Source organism: Sorghum bicolor, chromosome 1, assembly GCF_000003195.3.
Source record: "Sorghum bicolor cultivar BTx623 chromosome 1, Sorghum_bicolor_NCBIv3, whole genome shotgun sequence".
In the NCBI taxonomy this organism is placed as follows: domain Eukaryota; kingdom Viridiplantae; phylum Streptophyta; class Magnoliopsida; order Poales; family Poaceae; genus Sorghum; species Sorghum bicolor.
In genome coordinates this window covers 19275553-19298346 of record NC_012870.2, presented here as the reverse complement: position 1 = coordinate 19298346, position 22794 = coordinate 19275553, and positions in this window count along the sequence as shown.

The following is a 22794-nucleotide window of genomic DNA, read 5'->3' as shown; positions in this document are numbered from 1 at the left end:
GGCGAAGCTTGAGGCATATATAGGGGTTTAATTCCACAAAACCGGCAAGGAAATCGCAAGGTTCGGGTTCGACATCGGGGAGGAAACTCCCCCTGCGCGCGTCACGGCGGGGAAGAAGAAGGAAAGGTGTGAGGGTGAGGCTGACGTGCGGGGCCCGACTGGCGGTGAGAGAAGGAGGAAGGGAGGGGAGGCGCGCGCGTGGGGCGGCCGGGTTGCTGGGCTCGGGGGAAAACTGGGCCACGTTAGCGGGCCGAGGCGCGGGGTAGGGGAGAAGAAGGAGCAGGCCGGGGGGGGTGAGGGGAGCTGGGCCTCGGCCTGGATCCCAGGGGCTTTCTTTTTTTATTTCTAATTTCTTTTCTGTTTTGTTTTATTCTTTTTTTTTCAAAGCCTTTTTCAAAAATTATTTTGAGGTCAATTAAATACAAACCAAATACAATCAACACAAAATAAAATATGTCTCAGCATGAATGCACAAAATCATGTTACTAAGCTTATGATAAATTTTAATTTCCACAAAAATTGTTTATTTGCTACATTAAATGCTCACTAAAATTCATAAATAATTCAAATTAAATCCTATTAATTAAATATTAAATTTTTGGGTGTTACAAATTCTACCCCCCTTAAAAGAATCTCGTCCTCGAGATTGAGCAGTGCATAAACAACCATTGTGGATATGATTCTCTCCAACCATCCTCTTTTTCCCAAGTTGCTTCTATCTCTAAATTCCAATTCCATTGTACTAGCAATCTCTATGTCTCTAGTCAGGTAGCATACCTGGCAACTTGTCTGAAAATTCATCTGGGAGCTTATTCACAACACGGTCCTGAAGATCAACATCATCAGCCAGCTGATTCACTGTAGCTGTGGGTGGAGCCTGCACTGCTACATCCACACTGATTCTCTCTCCCTTGGGTGTTGTCACAACTACTACTTTCTCCTTGCACTTAATCTCCGTAGCAAATTTCTTCATCCAATCCAAACCCAAAATTACATCTATGCCTGAGGTTCTCATAACCATAGGACTAACCGGGAAATCTACCCCCCTTAAAGAAAGATTTGCTGAGGGGCAACAATAAGAAACTGGTATAGTCCCTCCCGGTGAGTTTACTAGCATATGAGTTTTCATGGCAACTAGTGGAATGCTATGAACTCTAACAAATGCTTGTGATATGAATGTATGCGAAGCTCCAGAATCAAATAAGACTGTAGCGGGGATAGAGTTGATACTGAACGTACCCATCATAATCTCTTGTCCCTCTTGTACTGTCTCTGCAGCCACATGGTTCACCTTTGCTCCATGAGAATTAGACTTTTGCTTGTTGTTCTGCTGGTTGAATCTCTCCGGGCAATCATATGACATATGACATTCTTTCCCACAGCGAAAACACCTAGTAGGGGTATTTGGAGCACTTCTCTTCATAGAGGTGGCATTTGAATTTCCTGAGCGGTGAATCTGCTGACCACTCTGCTGTTGATTAGGATTACGCTGAGGTTGTTGGTTGCGATCCCATTGACCAACCGGTCCCTAGAACCTCTATTGATCGCCTTGCTGTTAATTGAAACGTTGGCGGTTGTTGCCTCCAGAACCTTGTGCTAGCATTCTTCTCTTCTTATCCTGGCCTTTGCGCATGTTATCCAACACAATAGCACGGTTCACTAAAGCCTGGAAGGTAGGATATGTGTTTCCAGCTAGTTGCAACCTAAGTTCATAGTAGAGACCTTTTATGAAGAGACGTTGTTTGTCAGCATCCTCTCTAACTTCGTTTGGGGCATAGCGAGCCAACTGCTCAAACATGTCATGATACTCAGCCACAGACATAGAACCCATCCTGAGATATCTGAATTCTTCCTGCTTGAGCTCCATCATTCCTTCATTGATATGCCGTGCTCTAAAGTCTCTGCAAAACTCTAACCAAGTGACAGGAGGAGTATTGTTGGGACGAGCAGCTTGATATGACTCCCACCATGTTTGAGCTGCCCCTTGAAGCTGTCCAGAAGCATACAACACCTTCTCCAAGTCAATTCACTGTGCTATGTTCAGTTGCCTCTCCACAGCACGTAACCAATCATCTGCCTCCATGGGATCATCTGAGTGTGTAAAGACTGGGGGTCTTCCCTTCATAAACTCCCCCCGCTTATCTCTCACATGAACAGGTGGTGGTGTTGGTGGTGGTTGCTGCTGTAGGTGCTGCATGAAAACGTGCATCATCTCATTTTGAGTTTGCATAAGTTCCTCCACAGTAATTGGATCATTGGCACCATTGCCATTGCCACGGCCTCTGCCTCTGCCTCTTCCCCTTGCTGCCATCTGCATTCCAAGGTATAGAATCATGTCTTAGTAACGTCCAACATGACAATTACAAAAGTTAACAGAATCTGAAATTTTCTGGGTAACATCCAACATCAGCAGATCAGAAGATCAGCCATATCTCGAGTTCCTAAATTCAAAAGGTTACATGCGGTACACCGTTGGAAAGATAAAGAAATTATCTACAACTTTCATTTAGACCATATTAACAGATTCTGTGGTTAATTTAGTCAAAACTGGGCATAACCAAAATTGTTCCAGAATTCAAGACTGCGCAGAAACCTCATCTTTGAACAGCCATAACTCACAGCTCATAACATATAATATTGTCATTCTTGAGGCATTGGAAAGATATCAAAGTCCACTTGTTCCCAGAAAAATTTGATGAACATTGCACGAACAGATTTTGAATTACACCAGATTGATTGCAGACCGCTCCAAAAACAGTAAGGACAGAAACAGGATTTTAACCAAACCCAACTATTTATTTCATTAATCCTTATGCCTTAGGCCTATAAACTAAATGAAATTGTAGAGAAAATCCACAAGATCATCACACTCATTACAAAGATCCAAATCAATCATGAACATAATAACAAACCAAACCAAGCATCAAAGGTTCACACTTCAAGCATTGACTCAACTTGCAGTGCTATCGTTCTCTTACTATTAAGGGTAAGATCCTGAAACACCTATTTCAAAGACGCCAGAAGGTGGTAAGAAAAAGGTTCTAAAAGCATATCAAGCAAGGAGTGGGGATGAGAACAAGTCTTTAAAATAAGCAACAAGGTGAAGATGAATAGCAATGAAAAGGGTATAGGATAAGAGAAAATATCAAGGTTTATAGAACAAGGATTTTGTAGCAATTTCAAAACCGTAAGACGACCAATTTCTAACTAGGCTTGCATCCGACAGTCAACAAAGCTTTGATACCAATTTGTCACACCCATATTTTAAGAACAAAATAGGATGCATAAAAGACTCATATGTGCCCCAGAAACAGTCGCACACATAAGTAGACAAATCTCAAATGTACCATTGCAGTGTTTATTATATAGCGGAATATAATATATCACATAGTCTCATACAAAGATGATAGCATAAAGTAAACAACGCTCTCGACGGAAGCTCCACACAGGGACAGCATTGACTGGTTGACTCCAAACCTAGTACTCATAACGGTAATCCTCATTCCAGTCATCTTCATTATCATATCCTGAGGTGTTGCGAAATTGCAAGAGTGAGCACATATCATACTCAACAAGTATAACCAGGGGTTCATTGTTGGGTATTTTAAACGTAAACAGAAAAATCCGCAAGCGCACGGATACCGATGTAGCCTTCACCCGAGAGTATTCCAGAGTATCGATTTTCCACAGGGAACGTGAGTGTACTAATTAAGATCCAAGATCGCCCAAGGATAACTATATGATTATTTTTGGTGGGAAGAGAGGAAGTTTCCTGAGAGTTCTCTAGTTGATCTAAAAATCAAGAATTACTTCAAGATTATCTATTTCAGGACATCAGAACACTAACCACAGAAAGAGATGAGAAGGGGGCTAGGAAGCTCCGACTACGGTCCTACAAACACCGATCCGAACGAGGTGGAATACGTCGACCGATAGGGCTATCACTACCCTAAGGCTACCACAACAATCCACAGGATTGGGTGCAATTCCAGGTAATTGCAAGACTAAACACCACATCTAATCTATTAATTACTACTCTAATGTTTCAAAGATTAGAGCACTTGATGCAAGCGGGAATCCAATAAATAACTTGAATGTAAATAAAAGTAATTAAAGAACTCAAGGATTATGAATTGAAGAACCTGGAGAACGATGAAGAATGAACCAGTTGCTGCAAAAGTATAATGTTGAGGAAGATCCGACAGATCTGGCTCCTCCTCCGCTCTCCTCTTCTCTCTTCCTATTTTCTAGATTACAACTAGAACTAACTAGAACTAGAACTAGAGGAACTAGAACTAGAACTAGATGAACTAGAACTAGATCTAGATGAACTAGAGGTAGAACTAGAAGAACTAGAGGGATCCTCTCTACTTGGATGAAGAATTGAAACCCTAGCTTTGATTCTGTAGAAGAGGTATGATCTCTAGGGGCCAGGGGGTCTGGTTTTATAGTCCCTTCAAGTGAATCTGGTCCGTCGGATCAAACCGACATTGATCGTGTGGTTTTCCTTGAAGTATTAGGTCGGTGGAGCACGATCCCCGAGCTTCACCCTGATTGGTCCAGGGGGGAGGGCGGGCGCCCAGTAAGGGAGGGCGGGCGCCCAGTGCCCGGCCCCGTCACGTCTCCCGTTCGGTCCTGTGGCTTCTAGAGTCTTCTAGATGGTAGATAATTGCGCGTCAAGTTAATATCCCTATGTAAACCCGACATGTGGGCCTTTCTTCCGTATTTCCTGATAACCCCCTGCAGAAATAGACAAACACCAAAACTTGTGGAATTCTGTTAGATAAAACCCTAAGTCTAGGTGTTAGTTGCATTTGGATCCTTTTCCCTGATTAGTTGATGGTTAAATGTGAGCATTAAGGACCGTCAACAAGCTCTCCCAAGCTTAACCTTTGCTCGTCCCTGAGCAAAGATGGACTCAAGAGTTTCTGCAGTGGTTTCATGCCTTAAACGTACACATGCGTTCAAACAAGATCTCATCTCTGAGTTAGGGTAAACTGTTAAGACTTAAAACTTACTCATATTACCTTTCACCATAGGGCTTGCAACCGTCACTTGTGTCTTGAGCAGTTAAAAGATAGAACGGTCTAGTCAAGCACCATGTCTCTTATTCTAGATCAGCTATAGCTCTGGAGTTTTTGTAGATTTTCAAATAAAACTCAGAGATTCCTTGTATGACTCTCTCTAGTCTCTCTTTTGTGGTATTTCTAGATCCTTACCAAGGTAGTAAAGGTGTATGCCTTCTCTCAAAGTATGTGGTATTTTTGGTATGAGGCATAGTGACATTGCCTTCTCTCTCACCCTACTCTAATAAGGCTTTTGATATCTGGAGCTCATAGGTGGGAGACAGCTAATACATACTTACAAGATATTTATTGCATAGTCAAACCATGGATCCAGAAGAACAAGTCAATAAGTCAAATCAAGATGTGCATGTGTGGCGAATGAATGGTGTATGGTGATGATGGTGATAACAATGGTGAAAGTCTAATTCTACTTTTGCTCATTTGAGGGGGTACATACCTTTCTTGCTCTTTTGAAACTTTTTGAGGAGAATGAGATGCTCTATATTTTCTTTTTCTTTTCTCTCAGGTGGGTATCTTGTTCCCCTAATTCTACTGTCGGACACTTGTCCATTTTTACCTCTCGTCTCACTTTTTCTTTTCTTTCGAGGTTCCGGGCACTTGCCCCTTTTTATTTCCTCGTATCTCTCTTTTTTTAGAGCACTCATCTCTTGAAATAATGTAGCAAGTGGTAGTAACCAAGATAACTTGAGCATTTATTTCACATGGGAAAACAGAAATATTTTTGGCTATTCTCTCCCTGATTAGGAGTAGAATATTTTTTGGTGGTTCTGGAGATGGAAATGGGTGGATATATGTGGATGCGTACTTCCAGAGTAGAAGCAGCATGTGTGAGTGAACGTGCAAGTGAATCTTGACTTAACCACATGACAAGCTCCTAAGGGTCTACACAGCTTGACCACACTCAATGCTCATAAGCAGTAAAAAGTAAATGTGTGGCTCAAAGTCTAGCAAGCATGTATATATGGTTGTGGTAGGAATTTAAACTCTCATCATACAGGAACTCATCATGCAACATTTTAAAGATTTTCAAAGATAAAATTCTCCAGAATTCTAGCATCTCTAGGAACAGATAAACAACAGCTCAACCTTCCCATATCGTATCCGTTAACGACTTAGACTTTTAGATCAAGTACTCTCCCCACAAGTTCAGGTTTAGAGAAAATCTTAATTAATATCAGTCATGCCTAAACTTAAGAGAGATTTCAATTTTTTAGAACTAATCATGGCAGAGCAACTATTCATCATTTACATGTGAGAGCTTATCATGAGGGTTCAAACTTTATTTATTTATTCATTTAGCAAACTAAGCAAAGATATATATATAAGCACAAAATCTTTATTTGGGTTTTTATGATTATGCATCTTTTTATTATTTGAGTAAAGTATAAACGTGAGTAGAACACTTAGCTGGATAAATAGAGGTGCTCTCCCCCAAGCTGGATTTGACGCAATTTCTTCTGATGTAGCTAGCAGGTGACGGAGGTGTATTTGAATGTCGGCAGCACCCTGACAGCAATTAGGATGTCCTCCGTCTGCTAGTCTTCTTTGATCCTTGAATTCTGTGGAGCTCAAATAGACAACAAAGCTTTGTGGAACTAGTTAAGTGTTAGCATAAATATCTAGCCTTTATCATGTTGAGCCTCCTCAATAAATGTTACTTTAGTAGGATCATAAATTTATTTTTATAATTTTATTTTTATAGGACAGGAATATATTTATTTTATTTTTATGCCACCACAGTGAATGTACTTATGGGTTTTATGCCATGAGCATACTCACATGGGGCTTACTATTTTTAACATTTTTTATTTTCTTTTCAAGATGATATGAACCTGATTAACTAAGCAAACTATTGAAAATAATTGAAAGGAAAAAGATAGCTACCAAGTTTACCTCTTGGGAAGGCGTTCGGTGTTTTTAAGTCCTCTGAATGGGACTCTCCGTTTTCTCAGTCGTCCTGGGATTCGCTAGATGGCGTAGTCGGTGGTTCCGGCGGCGCCTGCTCTTCATGTATAACTATCTTCTCTCTACACACCTGACTTGGTGCTACGGTCTCCTCAGGACAGTTCTGTTCAAGCTGTATGTCTTCAGGCTTTACTACTTCTCCTTCGTAGTCTGCCCATCCATCCTTGATGATTTGCCTCCTCTGGTTGCGGTTGCGTCGTCTTCTTCTTGTCCTGACCTGCTTAGAGTCTTCAACTATATAGTTAGGGTCAGTAAAATAGCGGCGTACCTTCTCAGAGGGGAAGTGCATGTGGACTTCTTCGGTTTCAATGTAGATGATTGCTTTAACGGTGCTGAGGAACGGTCTTCCAAGGATGATGGGTGGATCATACTTGTCTTCAATCTTTCGGAATGTCTCATCTGCCATCTGGAGCTGAATGTATGTCGGTTTCAGGGGCATAGTTCCGAATAGGAGCTGATAGGTGACTAGGTCGTCTTTTTGGTCAGGAACGGTGACTTAAGTCAACGGTCTTGACCTCCTTGAACTGCAGTGACCATCTTAGCTGACTTGGTCCACATTTGCTTGTTCCTGTTCCTCCTGTTGGTCCTTCCTTGGTTCATGTCAGGATTGCTCTAAGATTTGTGTAGTCTTGTTCTTGAAGGAAAACGTCTCCGTCCTTCCCCTGATGTAGAAACTGATCTTGGCAGCACTAGCGTAGATGACAGCTCCCGAGGTGTTCAGGAATGGCCTCCCTAGGATGATGGGTGCCCTCTCATCAGTATCAGTCTCTATCACCACGAAGTCTGCTGGAGCGTATAAGGTACCAACTCGGACGTAGAGGTTCTTCAATATTCCCTTTGGGAAACTTAGTGTCTGATCTGCAAGCTGCAAACACATGGTTGTTTCTAGGAAAGGATGTGTAAAGAATTTTTCATAGAGTACCCTGAGCATAATGTTGACGCTGGAGCCAAAGTTGCAGACTGCTTCTAGGAAGTCCACCATGCCGATGGAGATCGGGATGACGGGACGTCCTGGATTGTATCTCTTGACCGGCAGAAGGTCAGTATTTACTTCCACAACAGGGTTACTCCAGTAGTTACGTCCTCAAGCATCTCAGGGCAGTGATTGCCTGAGTGTCTAGTATCTCCAGTGTGTTTGTGCTCGTAGATCTAGGTTCTTCACTTGGTGGAGTCTGGGAGTTATAAAAGTCCTTCATATTTTGCTCGAAGTGTACCTGCTCATAGAGACAAGGTAGAGATCAAGTGCATGGGCCCTGTTGGTGGAAAACACCAACAAAACCAAAAGTGTATTTGTTCTTCTCTAACCTCAAGCATAGTGAGCAAGACAAAGTTGATGGATAATAAAATCATGAGTGTAGTATTTAACATTTGTCAGATTAGATTGCTCAACCTTATGGAAAGATAATCTATCTATATATATGTTTTGTTTATATCTTCCAAAGATTGAGTGTGCAACATTTTAGCTAATATGATTAGGAGTGTGGAATCACAAAGGTGGAAGGACTAAACATGTTGAATCGATTGGGTTGATTAATCTAGAGTTGTAGATCATACATGTTTGTCTCTTTTATTCATGTGAACGCCAGAACCAAGGAGAAGGTTATAGAAGTGATAGTCAAGTACTTTAAGATGTTACCTTACTTGAAGAGTGTCACACCCATATTTTAAGAACAAAATAGGATGCATAAAAGACTCATATGTGCCCCAGGAATAGTCGCACACATAAGTAGACAAATCTCAAATGTACCATTGCAGTGTTTATTACATAGCGGAATATAATAAAACCACCTAGTCTTATACATAAATGATAGCATAAAGTAAACAACGCTCTCGACGGAAGCTCCACACAGGGACACTGTTGACTGGTTGACTCCAAACCTAGTACTCATAACGATAATCCTCATTCCAGTCATCTTCATTATCATTTCCTGAGGTGTTGGGAAATTGCAAGAGTGAGCACATATCGTACTCAACAAGTATAACCAGGGGTTCATGAGGCTCAAGTAGCTGACACTGGTTTGACTGCATTTAGCTTTTAATAGTGGATAGCATGTTCATAATTAAATAGCAATTGTCAAGGTAGCATAAATAATCCCATAACCACATGATCAATGTATACAAGAATTAAGAATAACACATATAAACAACATAATAAGCCATCATTTATTATCATTATTCACGTTCATCAGTGTCCATTTATTCCGTCAGTTTTCCGGGCCGCCCGTATCCGTGGGCACGGCTAGTATACCAGATTTAACACTCTGCAGAGGTTGTACATCTTTACCCATGAGTCGTGATTTACCCTTTTGCCCGAGGCCCGTCGACCTCTTAGCTCACTTCCAAGGAAAACCGGCAGGGTTCACTATGAAGTCTTTCAAAAGTTCGTCTAACATGTTAGGGCCGCAAGGTTTCCTTTGCGCGCAGATATAGATACCCCCCTTCCAAATGGCACAATGACGCGCAGCCTATACACATAAGGACAGGGGCTCGCACTATACCCAAAACGGTTCAGCCCCTCCGCCCTTTCGGGTAACCTCTAACAAGCTAGAAAAGGTCTTCATACTGAGCTAAAGCCAGAGCCATTATAGCCCTCATGGTTGCACTGTTGTCCCGGTTATCACTTACAGATAAATCATCAAGTGGCTAAAAAGTCATTTTTATCATTTATTACTTAACATTAATCTAGTCACAGGATCATGGTCACAGAATATAAAACCCAAATGCTATACTTGCCTTGCTCAAAGCTCTCCTGAGCTTGCTGGTCCTCAAAAGCTTGGTCTTGGTCACCAACGTACGGCTCACCGTCTAATCCCAATCATCAATCAACAACACGCATTCCAATGTAGACAATCATACACGAAGCAAACAAGATATAATTAGAGCAATACACCAAACAGTAGTAAAACAAATGTAAAAGTTTATCAAAATATTCTACGCAGCGCTACGATCACACAAACGTAAAGTTCACGAAAATCGGATTTAAAACGTAGAAGTTATGAATTTTCTAAGATTTCTATAGAGAAATAATTAATTAAATAGAACCAGGAAATTAAAAAGTTTCAAAACAGTAAACTAATATTTCTAACATGTAGATATCGTAAATACGAATCCAACGGAATTTGAATGGACAAAAACGGAGTTAAAATGAGCATTTTATAAGCAAAACAAATCTAGTGGCAATTCTGTAATTTCTGGAAAGCGCCTTTGAAACTCAGCTGACAGAAATACGCTTTTGAAACTGGAAAGCGTAAACTCCTCCAGGGCGCCAGGACCGCGGGTTTAAATAAGAGGAAGCCGAGGGTCTCTTTAAGAGTTTTCACCCCGAAGGGGTATCTTTTAATCACGATCGTCGATTTGCAAACGGACGGCTGGTATTCGATCTGGGCGGGGCTGGCCGGCCTCCTCGCCGGAGTTCACCAAAGCGACGCTGCGGTTCACCAAAAACAACACCGAAGGCACTGGAGTGAAGAGAAAGGAATGGCGAGCTCACCACGGAGGTCGGCTCGGCCCGGGAAGGAGCAGTTGCGCGCGGCGGCGGTAGGAGTTCACGGCGAGATCCAAACTCCGAAGAACGCGACGGCTAGGGCTCGGATAGAACTCCGTGGATGCGAAAGGGGTCTCTCGGGGTGCTTAGGAACTTTATAGAGGTTTGATTCCTCAAAAAAGGCAAGGGATCGCGGGATTACGGTTTTGGCTCGGGAAAGAAGCTTCCCCTGCTCGCGACACAGCTGGGAAGAAGAAGGAAGGTGGGATAGGGGAGACTGACGCGCGGGGCCCGGTTGGCGGTGAGAGAGGAGAGGGAGCGCACCTGCCTGGGCCGTTTGGGCCGCTGCGGTGCGGTGGGGGAAAAGGGAAGCGGGCCGGGGAAAAGGGATTAGGCCCAGGGGGTTGGCTGGGTTTTCTTTTTTTTATTTTATTTTCCAAAGCATTTTCACAAGTGAATTTGAAGCAAATTCATTCAAACCAAAAAGCCAAAAGCACAGAATTAAATATGCTCCAGCATGAATGCATAACATGTTTCTGAACTTATGAGGAGTTTTAATTTTCACAAAATTATTTGTTTGCTAGATTCAAATGCCCACAAAAACACTTAATTAAATTAAATTAAATCCTATAAACTGAAAATCAGTATTTCGGGTGTTACAAACTCTACCCCCCTTAAAAGAATCTCGTCCTCGAGATTGAACAGAACTTACTCAAACAAATATGAATACGATTTTCTCAGATCATCCTCTCTTTCCCAAGTTGCCTCTGCTTCCGAATGTCGATTCCACTGTACTTTGCACATTCTGATGACCCGACTTCTGGTGACTCTCTCAGCTGTCTCCAATATTTTGACCGGATACTCCTCATAAGTGAGATCACCTTTAACAGAAAGTTCTTCCAATGGTAATTGCTCCTCAGGTACACGCAAACACTTCTTGAGTTGTGACACATGGAACACATCGTGCACGCCAGATAAACTTTCAGGCAACTCTAACTGATACGCTACTTCTCCACACCTTTGCAAAACTTTAAACGGACCAACATACCTTGGAGCTAGCTTTCCCTTCATATTAAACCTCTTCACACTCCGCATAGGTGACACTTTTAGATAGACATAATCACCTTCCTCGAAAGCTAGTTCTCTCCTACGTGTATCTGCATAACTTTTCTGACGAGACTGAGCAACTCTCAGATTATCCCGGATGGTTCGCACTTGTTGTTCTGCATGTCTAAGCACATCCGTACCAAACACCTGAGTTTCTCCTGTCTGATTCCAAAACAAAGGTGTCCTGCACTTCCGACCATATAGTGCCTCGAACGGTGCCATCTTAAGACTTTGTTGATAGCTGTTATTGTAGGAGAATTCTGCATATGGCAAACTCTTATCCCAACTAGTCCCATACTGCAAGGCACAAGCTCTCAACATATCTTCCAATATCTGATTGATCCTCTCAGTCTGTCCATCTGTCTGTGGATGATACGCGGTACTGAAATTCAACTTGGTTCCCAATGAGTCATGCACTGCTTTCCAAAAAATAGAGGTAAACTGAGTGCCTCTATCAGATACAATCTTCTTAGGCACTCCATGCAAACAAACTATCCGCTCCATGTACAACTCTGCTAGTCGAGCTCCTGAATCAGTGGTTTTGACTGGCAAGAAGTGAGCAACTTTAGTCAATCGATCCACTATTACCCATATTGAATCATATCCTCTCTGTGTACGAGGTAAACCCACTATGAAATCCATGCCTACTTCTTCCCACTTCCACTCAGGAATCTTCATTGGTTGCAACAGTCCAGCTGGCCTCTGGTGTTCAGCCTTCACTCGCTGACAAGTATCACACAAAGCAACATATTCGGCCACATCTCTCTTTAAGCCATACCACCAGTACTTCTGTTTCAGATCTAGATACATCTTAGTACTACCAGGATGAATGGAATATGCTGACTCATGAGCCTCTCTCAGAATCATATCACGAATAGCCTTCACTTCTGGAACGCATATCCTTTTTCCAAACCATAGTACACCATTGTCATCTATTCTGAATCCTGGTGCTTTGCCTAGTACCACATTCTGTGCTATCTCCTTCAGTTTCTCATCTTCCAACTGTCCTTTCAATATCTCTTCCTCTAGAGTAGGAGTGACCTCAATCTCCATAGCATTTACTACGATTCCCAAGTTCAAATATGCAAATTCAGCACACAACTCTTCAGATTCAGGTGTCGCCCGAAGCTCATTAGCATGTTTCTTTCTGCTAAGTGCATCGGCTACGACGTTCGCCTTCCCAGGATGATAATGCACTTCCAAATCATAATCCTTTATCAGTTCCAACCATCTTCGTTGCCTCAAGTTCAAGTCGGTCTGGGTGAAGATATACTTCAAACTCTTATGATCAGTATATATGTCACTTTTATGCCCAATCAAATAGTGTCTCCAAATCTTGAGTGCATGAACCACAGCTGCTAACTCCAAATCATGAGTAGGATAATTCAGTTCATGTTTCCTCAACTGTCTGGATGCATAAGCAACAACTCTACCTTCTTGCATAAGAACACAACCCAAACCCAGACGAGAAGCATCACAATAGATAGAGAAACTCTTACTCAGATCTGGCAATACCAACACAGGTGCAGTAGTCAATCTCTTCTTAAACTCCTCAAAACTAGCTTGACACTTATCAGTCCATACAAACTTAGCATTCTTCTCCAACAAAGCAGTCATAGGCTTTGCAAGTTTTGAGAACCCTTCAATGAATCTACGATAGTAACCAGCTAGACCAAGAAAACTGCGAATTTCGCTTACATCTGTAGGTGGTTTCCAATTCAACACATCTTTCACCTTACTAGGATCCACTGCAATACCACCATTAGAGACAACATGGCCAAGAAAAGAAACTTCCTCCAACCAAAACTCGCATTTACTACGCTTAGCATACAACTTATGTTCTCTAAGTTTTTGTAAGACCAATCTCAGATGTTCAGCATGTTCTTCCTTGGTTTTAGAGAATACCAGAATGTCATCAATAAAGACCACCACAAACTTATCAAGATACTCCATAAATACTTTATTCATCATGTACATAAAGTAAGCTGGTGCATTGGTCAAACCAAAAGACATAACTGTATACTCATATAACCCATACCTTGTTGTGAAAGCTGTCTTTGGTATGTCTGAATTCTGAATCTTCAATTGATGATAACCAGAACGCAGATCAATCTTAGAGAACACACAAGCACCTCTTAGCTGATCAAATAAGTCATCAATCCTAGGCAATGGATATTTATTCTTGATAGTGACCTCATTAAGTGACCGATAATCAACACACATCCTCTGACTACCATCCTTCTTATCAACAAAGATAACTGGTGCACCCCATGGTGATGAACTAGGACGAATGAACCCTTTATCTTGCAATTCCTTAATTTGTTTCTTAAGTTCTTCTAGTTCTTTAACCCCCATTCTATATGGTCTTTTAGCTATGGGTGCAGTACCAGGTAGTAACTCAATAATAAATTCAATGTCTCGGTCAGGTGGCATACCTGGCAATTCATCTGGAAAGACATCCGGAAACTCATCCACTACCAGATTCGGAGGATCAACATCATCAGTCAGTTGGTTCACTTTAGCTGTGAGTGGTGCTTGCATTGTTACATCAACACTGATTCTTTCTCCCTTTGGTGTTGTCAGAGCCACTACTCTCTCTTTGCAATTAATATTTGTCGCATGTTGCTTCATCCAATCCAAACCCAAGATCACATCTATGCCTGAAGTTCTCATAACCATGGGACTGATAGGAAAATCTACCCCCCTTAAAGAAAGACTTGCGGAGGGGCAACATAAAGAAACTGGTATAGTCCCACCCGGTGAATTAACTAGCATAGGAGTTTTCATTGCAACTAGTGGAAGGCTATGAACTCTAACAAATGCTTGTGATATGAATGTATGCGAAGCTCCAGAATCAAATAAAACTGTAGCAGGGATAGAGTTGATGCTGAACGTACCCATCATGATCTCTGGTCCCTCCTGAACTGTCTCTGTAGCCACATTATTCACTGTTGCCGCATAAGCAGCAGTCTTCTGGTTGTTGTTCGGTTTGTTGAGCTTCTCCGGGCAATCATATGACATGTGTCCCTCTTTCCCACAACGGAAACACCTGGTAGGAATGTTAGAAGCACTTCTTTTTGTGGAGTTGGCATTTGAGTTTCCTGAGCGAGGTGTCTGCTGACCATGCTGCTGTTGATTGTAGTTACGTTGTTGGAATGAAGGACGTTGGTTCCCACTCTGCGACTGATTCTGGAAACGCTGGGGTTGCTGGTTACGGTTCCACTGACTAACTGGTCCCTGGAACCTCTGCTGATGGCCTTGATGAGAACTGAAACGCTGACGGTTGTTGCTCCCAGATCCTTGTACCAGCATCCTTCTCTTCTTATCCTGACTCTTCCGCATATTATCAAGCACGATAGCACGATTCACAAGAGCTTGAAAGGTAGGATAAGTGTTTCCTGCCAACTGCAACCTGAGTTCATAGTACAAGCCTTTCATGAACAAGCGCTGCTTATCAGCATCTTCCCTGACTTCATTCGGGGCATAGCGAGCCAACTGTTCAAACGTGTCATGATATTCTGCCACTGTCATGGAGCCCATCCGGAGTGATCTGAATTCTTCCTGTTTGAGCTCCATCATTCCCTCATTTATGTGTCGAGCTCTGAAGTCCCTACAGAATTCCAGCCATGTGACAGGAGGAGCATTGTTGGGACGAGCAGCTTGATACGACTCCCACCATGTCTGAGCTGCACCTTGAAGCTGTCCAGAAGCATACAACACCTTCTCCAAGTCATTGCACTGTGCTATGTTTAGCTGCCTCTCCACAGCACGTAACCAATCATCTGCCTCCATGGGATCAGCTGAGTGTGTAAATACCGGAGGTCTTCCCTTCATAAACTCTCCACGCTTGTCCCTCACATGAACAGGTGGTGGTGTTGGTGGAGGTTGTTGCTGCAGGTGCTGCATGAAAACGTGCATCATCTGATTTTGGGTTTGCATGAGTTCCTCCACGGTGATTGGGGCATTGCCACCATTGCCATTGTCATTGCCATTGCCACGGCCTCTGCCTCTGCCTCTTCCCCTTGCTGCCATCTGCATTCCAAGGTATATAAACACATCTTAGTAATGTCCAACATGACAATTACAAGAGTTAACCGAATCTGAAATTTTCTGGGTAATATCCCACATCAGCAGATCAGAAAATCAGTAATATCTCGAGTTCCAGAATTCAAAAGGATACATGCTGTACACCGTTGGAAAGATAAAGAAATTTTCTACAACTTTCATTTAGATCATATTACCAGATTCCAACGTGAGGTTAACCAAAAACTGGGTACAACCGAAACTGTTCCAGAATTCCAGACTGCGCAGAAACCTCAACTTTAAACAGTCATAACTCACAGCTCATAATAGATAATATGGTCATTCTTGCGGCATTGGAAATATATGAAAGTCTACTTTTTCCCAGAAAAATTTGATGAACATTGCACGAGCAGAATTTGATTTATTCCAGAATCATTGCAGACTGCTCCAGAAAACAGCAAAAGACAGAAACAGGATATGACCCCAACCCACTATTTATTCATGTTCTTACTTAAGGTTCTTAACTAGGGAACTTGTGGACATGCCCACAAAGTCCCAGCACTCATTACAAAAATCCAAATCACACATATTCATAATAACAAATCAGCAAGCACACCAAGTTCACGCCACAATAGCAAAAGACTCGAAATACTCGTAAACTACTAACGTTCCTATTACATATGGGTTCTTTTCTATTCCTCGGGTGCAGCATCCTTCAAGATGGGTTCAACATGCAGCCTCTTATGAAGTTTGGGGCGGCCTAACTCCGCTCGAAGGTCATCCGCTTCCCTTTGCTCTTTCTCCAACAGCTTCCTCTCACGGTGTAGTTCATTCTCCAACTCTATCACCTTGAGTGTCAGCTCATAAGTCAACTCCACTTGTGCTTGAAGCTTTGGTTGTGAAGCATCTGCAACTTCTATGGCCCAAGTCATCTTCTCTGGTACAAAGCGAGGATAGTGGTATGTTGCATTATACTGAACATCCTCAAAACGTCTACCACGGTAAAAGACCAAGGCCTGGTAAGCTGCATCTGCCATGCTCTCTCTCATCGTGTCCCGGCTGATTCGAGCGATGTGTTTTGATTCCACCTTTCGAATCCCCTTGGTGGCATCCAGTGTCTTGACTATCAGCTCTGCATCCCAAAGTGATCTCCTCAGCGGGTGTTTGTGCTCAGTGCAGTTATACTCCAGTGTGGCTTGCAAATCCGGGTAATGGTGTTTCAATGTTAACACCAAATTCTCATGGAAGAAGGCCTTGGGATCTGCTTCTGGAATCCACAGCTCAGTAGTCCATCCCATCCTTGCATTAGCAGACTGTGGTGGAGGTAGATCTTGCATCTCCTCATCCTCAGGTCCTTCCTCCTGAGCTTCCACCCTTGATTCCTCATCCTCCAGCTCAGGAACTCCATCCACACGTTGTCCTCCTAGGTTGAACATGGCACGGTACTCCTCAGCAGCCATGCGTGCAGCACTGCGGGTACGAGGCGGCATCTACAAAAAGTTTTTAGACATAGATCAGATGGATGCAATAATTTCACAATAGAGCAAGATAGAGAAGCATAACTTTTAGCAAATAACAAGACCATGGTGGGAAGCATGAAGTAAGTAAAGTAAGGACCTAAATTTTTGACCCTTTGCTAACTAGGTTTGCGTCCTACAGTCAACAAAGCTTTGATACCAATTTGTCACACCCATATTTTAAGAACAAAATAGGATGCATAAAAGACTCATATGTGCCCCAGGAATAGTCGCACACATAAGTAGACAAATCTCAAATGTACCATTGCAGTGTTTATTACATAGCGGAATATAATAAAACCACCTAGTCTTATACATAAATGATAGCATAAAGTAAACAACGCTCTCGACGGAAGCTCCACACAGGGACACTGTTGACTGGTTGACTCCAAACCTAGTACTCATAACGATAATCCTCATTCCAGTCATCTTCATTATCATTTCCTGAGGTGTTGGGAAATTGCAAGAGTGAGCACATATCGTACTCAACAAGTATAACCAGGGGTTCATGAGGCTCAAGTAGCTGACACTGGTTTGACTGCATTTAGCTTTTAATAGTGGATAGCATGTTCATAATTAAATAGCAATTGTCAAGGTAGCATAAATAATCCCATAACCACATGATCAATGTATACAAGAATTAAGAATAACACATATAAACAACATAATAAGCCATCATTTATTATCATTATTCACGTTCATCAGTGTCCATTTATTCCGTCAGTTTTCCGGGCCGCCCGTATCCGTGGGCACGGCTAGTATACCAGATTTAACACTCTGCAGAGGTTGTACATCTTTACCCATGAGTCGTGATTTACCCTTTTGCCCGAGGCCCGTCGACCTCTTAGCTCACTTCCAAGGAAAACCGGCAGGGTTCACTATGAAGTCTTTCAAAAGTTCGTCTAACATGTTAGGGCCGCAAGGTTTCCTTTGCGCGCAGATATAGATACCCCCCTTCCAAATGGCACAATGACGCGCAGCCTATACACATAAGGACAGGGGCTCGCACTATACCCAAAACGGTTCAGCCCCTCCGCCCTTTCGGGTAACCTCTAACAAGCTAGAAAAGGTCTTCATACTGAGCTAAAGCCAGAGCCATTATAGCCCTCATGGTTGCACTGTTGTCCCGGTTATCACTTACAGATAAATCATCAAGTGGCTAAAAAGTCATTTTTATCATTTATTACTTAACATTAATCTAGTCACAGGATCATGGTCACAGAATATAAAACCCAAATGCTATACTTGCCTTGCTCAAAGCTCTCCTGAGCTTGCTGGTCCTCAAAAGCTTGGTCTTGGTCACCAACGTACGGCTCACCGTCTAATCCCAATCATCAATCAACAACACGCATTCCAATGTAGACAATCATACACGAAGCAAACAAGATATAATTAGAGCAATACACCAAACAGTAGTAAAACAAATGTAAAAGTTTATCAAAATATTCTACGCAGCGCTACGATCACACAAACGTAAAGTTCACGAAAATCGGATTTAAAACGTAGAAGTTATGAATTTTCTAAGATTTCTATAGAGAAATAATTAATTAAATAGAACCAGGAAATTAAAAAGTTTCAAAACAGTAAACTAATATTTCTAACATGTAGATATCGTAAATACGAATCCAACGGAATTTGAATGGACAAAAACGGAGTTAAAATGAGCATTTTATAAGCAAAACAAATCTAGTGGCAATTCTGTAATTTCTGGAAAGCGCCTTTGAAACTCAGCTGACAGAAATACGCTTTTGAAACTGGAAAGCGTAAACTCCTCCAGGGCGCCAGGACCGCGGGTTTAAATAAGAGGAAGCCGAGGGTCTCTTTAAGAGTTTTCACCCCGAAGGGGTATCTTTTAATCACGATCGTCGATTTGCAAACGGACGGCTGGTATTCGATCTGGGCGGGGCTGGCCGGCCTCCTCGCCGGAACAGGAGCGGCCGCGGCGGATTTCCATTGCCGGCGTCAAGCTCCTCGCCGGAGTTCACCAAAGCGACGCTGCGGTTCACCAAAAACAACACCGAAGGCACTGGAGTGAAGAGAAAGGAATGGCGAGCTCACCACGGAGGTCGGCTCGGCCCGGGAAGGAGCAGTTGCGCGCGGCGGCGGTAGGAGTTCACGGCGAGATCCAAACTCCGAAGAACGCGACGGCTAGGGCTCGGATAGAACTCCGTGGATGCGAAAGGGGTCTCTCGGGGTGCTTAGGAACTTTATAGAGGTTTGATTCCTCGAAAAAGGCAAGGGATCGCGGGATTACGGTTTTGGCTCGGGAAAGAAGCTTCCCCTGCTCGCGACACAGCTGGGAAGAAGAAGGAAGGTGGGATAGGGGAGACTGACGCGCGGGGCCCGGTTGGCGGTGAGAGAGGAGAGGGAGCGCACCTGCCTGGGCCGTTTGGGCCGCTGCGGTGCGGTGGGGGAAAAGGGAAGCGGGCCGGGGAAAAGGGATTAGGCCCAGGGGGTTGGCTGGGTTTTCTTTTTTTTATTTTATTTTCCAAAGCATTTTCACAAGTGAATTTGAAGCAAATTCATTCAAACCAAAAAGCCAAAAGCACAGAATTAAATATGCTCCAGCATGAATGCATAACATGTTTCTGAACTTATGAGGAGTTTTAATTTTCACAAAATTATTTGTTTGCTAGATTCAAATGCCCACAAAAACACTTAATTAAATTAAATTAAATCCTATAAACTGAAAATCAGTATTTCGGGTGTTACAAAGAGTGATGGTATAGTATCACCTTGTGGAAGCTTTCCTTTCTTAGCGGTTGTGCATCGTGTTTGTGGCACCCTCTATGGATCATCTCTTGTGAGCTATGCTTTCCTTGTGTAAATTGTTAAACTTCATGTGTCTCTCTCTTTGTCTCCAATGTGAGTTTATCTCAGGCTTCCCAAGTTGATGTTGAAAGTTTATTTTTTTCTGCAGGGGTTAGTCTGACAAAATATACCAATGTCTACACAAGCAGTTTTTAGTTCAATAACCAAACTAGACTCCATGTCTAATTAGATTAAGGAAGGCTGTTTAACCTAAGCACCATGCTTAATTTAAAAACCAATATAAGTATGTACAGTACTTCCAAACTAACACTTACTAGGATAAACAAAGGTAGCGTGATGGCTTTTATAGAGATCTACTCAAGTGGAGATGAAGTAGTGTGATTACTATTTAACAAATTGAGCATGTCTCAAAGGTAGGGACAACCAACATAGCAACATGGCAAATGATGTTTTTATATAAAGTACTCCCCGAAGCTTGAATTTTGCAAAATTCAAGTTTGGATGAATTTAATTCAATGTTGTATGATGATTGGTTGTACATACCTTGTGCTTGTCATTCATCCGATCTTCTTGCTCCAATCCTGGAAAGGTTAGTGACAAGAATACCCGAAGGAATTTTTTTACAATTATCCTTATATGCTCAATACACAAGGTAATGTTGCAAATAATTAAAAGCTCATGTTACGATCTGATCAGTGCTTGTTTTAGGACACTAAGCTTGTCCTTGGGAAACCATCAATTTATGTAGGCGAAGTGGTTCCCCCTCCAACGCTGACCTATATCAAGATCAACTCAACGAGATCTGCAATATTTAATATAGACATATGCATCGACAACCGCCCTTTTAAAGTTTTTATAAATAGAAAGGATAAGGGGGTTGGAGATCTCGAATGTGGTGATGTTGGAGAGACCAATGGATTGTGAAGATGTTGCATATGAGCATGGAGTAAATGAAGTGGCTCTGAAATAAATTCCATGCTCATTAATGCTTAGAGTGAAATCCATGTGGTATGGTGAAAATGGTAAAGTGAGTGTGGTAAAAAAAGAAAAGAAAAAGGATACACGGACGACTTGGTTCGAAACTAGCACAGTTACCGTTCCCCGGCAACGTCGCCAGAAAGCTTGTTGGGTATTTTAAACGCAAACAGAAAAATCCGCAAGCGCACGGATACCGATGTAGCCTTCACCCGGGAGTATTCCAGAGTATCGATTTTCCACAGGGAACGTGAGTGTACTAATTAAGATCCAAGATCGCCCAAGGATAACTATATGATTATTTTTGGTGGGAAGAGAGGAAGTTTCCTGAGAGTTCTCTAGTTGATCTAAGAATCAAGAATTACTTCAAGATTATCTATTTCGGGACATCAGAACACTAACCACAGAAAGAGATGAGAAGGGGGCTAGGAAGCTCCGACTACGGTCCTACAAACACCGATCCGAACGAGGTGGAATACGTCGACCGTTAGGGCTGTCACTACACTAAGGCTACCACAACAATCCGCAGGATTGGGTGCAATTCCAGGTAATTGCAAGACTAAACACCACGTCTAATCTATTAATTACTACTCTAATGTTTCAAAGATTAGAGCACTTGATGCAAGCGGGAATCCAATAAATAACTTGAATGTAAATAAAAGTAATTAAAGAACTCAGGGATTATGAATTGAAGAACCTGGAGAACGATGAAGAATGAACCAGTTGCTGCAAAAGTATAATGTTGAGGAAGATCCGACAGATCCGGCTCCTCCTCCGCTCTCCTCTTCTCTCTCCCTATTTTCTAGATTACAACTAGAACTAACTAGAACTAGAACTAGAGGAACTAGAACTAGAACTAGATAAACTAGAACTAGATCTAGATGAACTAGAGGTAGAACTAGAAGAACTAGAGAGATCCTCTCTACTTGGATGAAGAATTGAAACCCTAGCTTTGATTCTGTAGAAGAGGTATGATCTCCAGGGGCTAGGGGGTCTGGTTTTATAGTCCCTTCAAGTGAATCTGGTCCGTCGGATCAAACCGACATTGATCGTGTGGTTTTCCTTGAAGTATTAGGTCGGTGGAGCATGATCCCCGAGCTTCACCCTGATTGGTCCAGGGGGGAGGGCGGGCGCCTAGTAAGGGAGGGCGGGCGCCCAGTGCCCGGCCCCGTCACGTCTCCCGTTCGGTCCCGTGGCTTCTGGAGTCTTCTAGATGGTAGATAATTGCGCGTCAAGTTAATATCCCTATATAAACCCGACGTGTGGGCCTTTCTTCCGTATTTCCTGATAACCCCCTGCAGAAATAGACAAACACCAAAACTTGTGGAATTCTGTCAGATAAAACCCTAAGTCTAGGTGTTAGTTGCATTTGGATCCTTTTCCCTGATTAGTTGATAGTTAAATGTGAGCATTAAGGACCGTCAACATTCATGAGGCTCAAATAGCTGACACTGGTTTAAGTGCATTTAGCTTTTAATAGTGGATAGCATATTCTTAATTAAGTAGCAAATGTCAAGGTAGCATAAATAATCCATTAATCCCATGATCAAGTGTAAGCATAATTAATTCTTAGCATAAACGATAATCAAATGAACATAACAACTTAATAAGCTCATCGTCGGCGCAGCAAGAACCCCCAAGGCCGCTCATAACCGTGAGCACGGCTAGTATACCAGTTTTACACTCTGCAGAGGTTGTACATCTTTACCCATGAGTCATGATTTACCTTTCGCCCAAGGTAGCTAATCTCTTAACCCCCTTCCTAGGGAGGTCGGCAGGGATCACTATGAAGCATTTCAAAAGTTCGTCTAACATGTTAGGGCCGCAAGGTTTCCTTTGCGAGCAGATATAGATACCCCCCTTC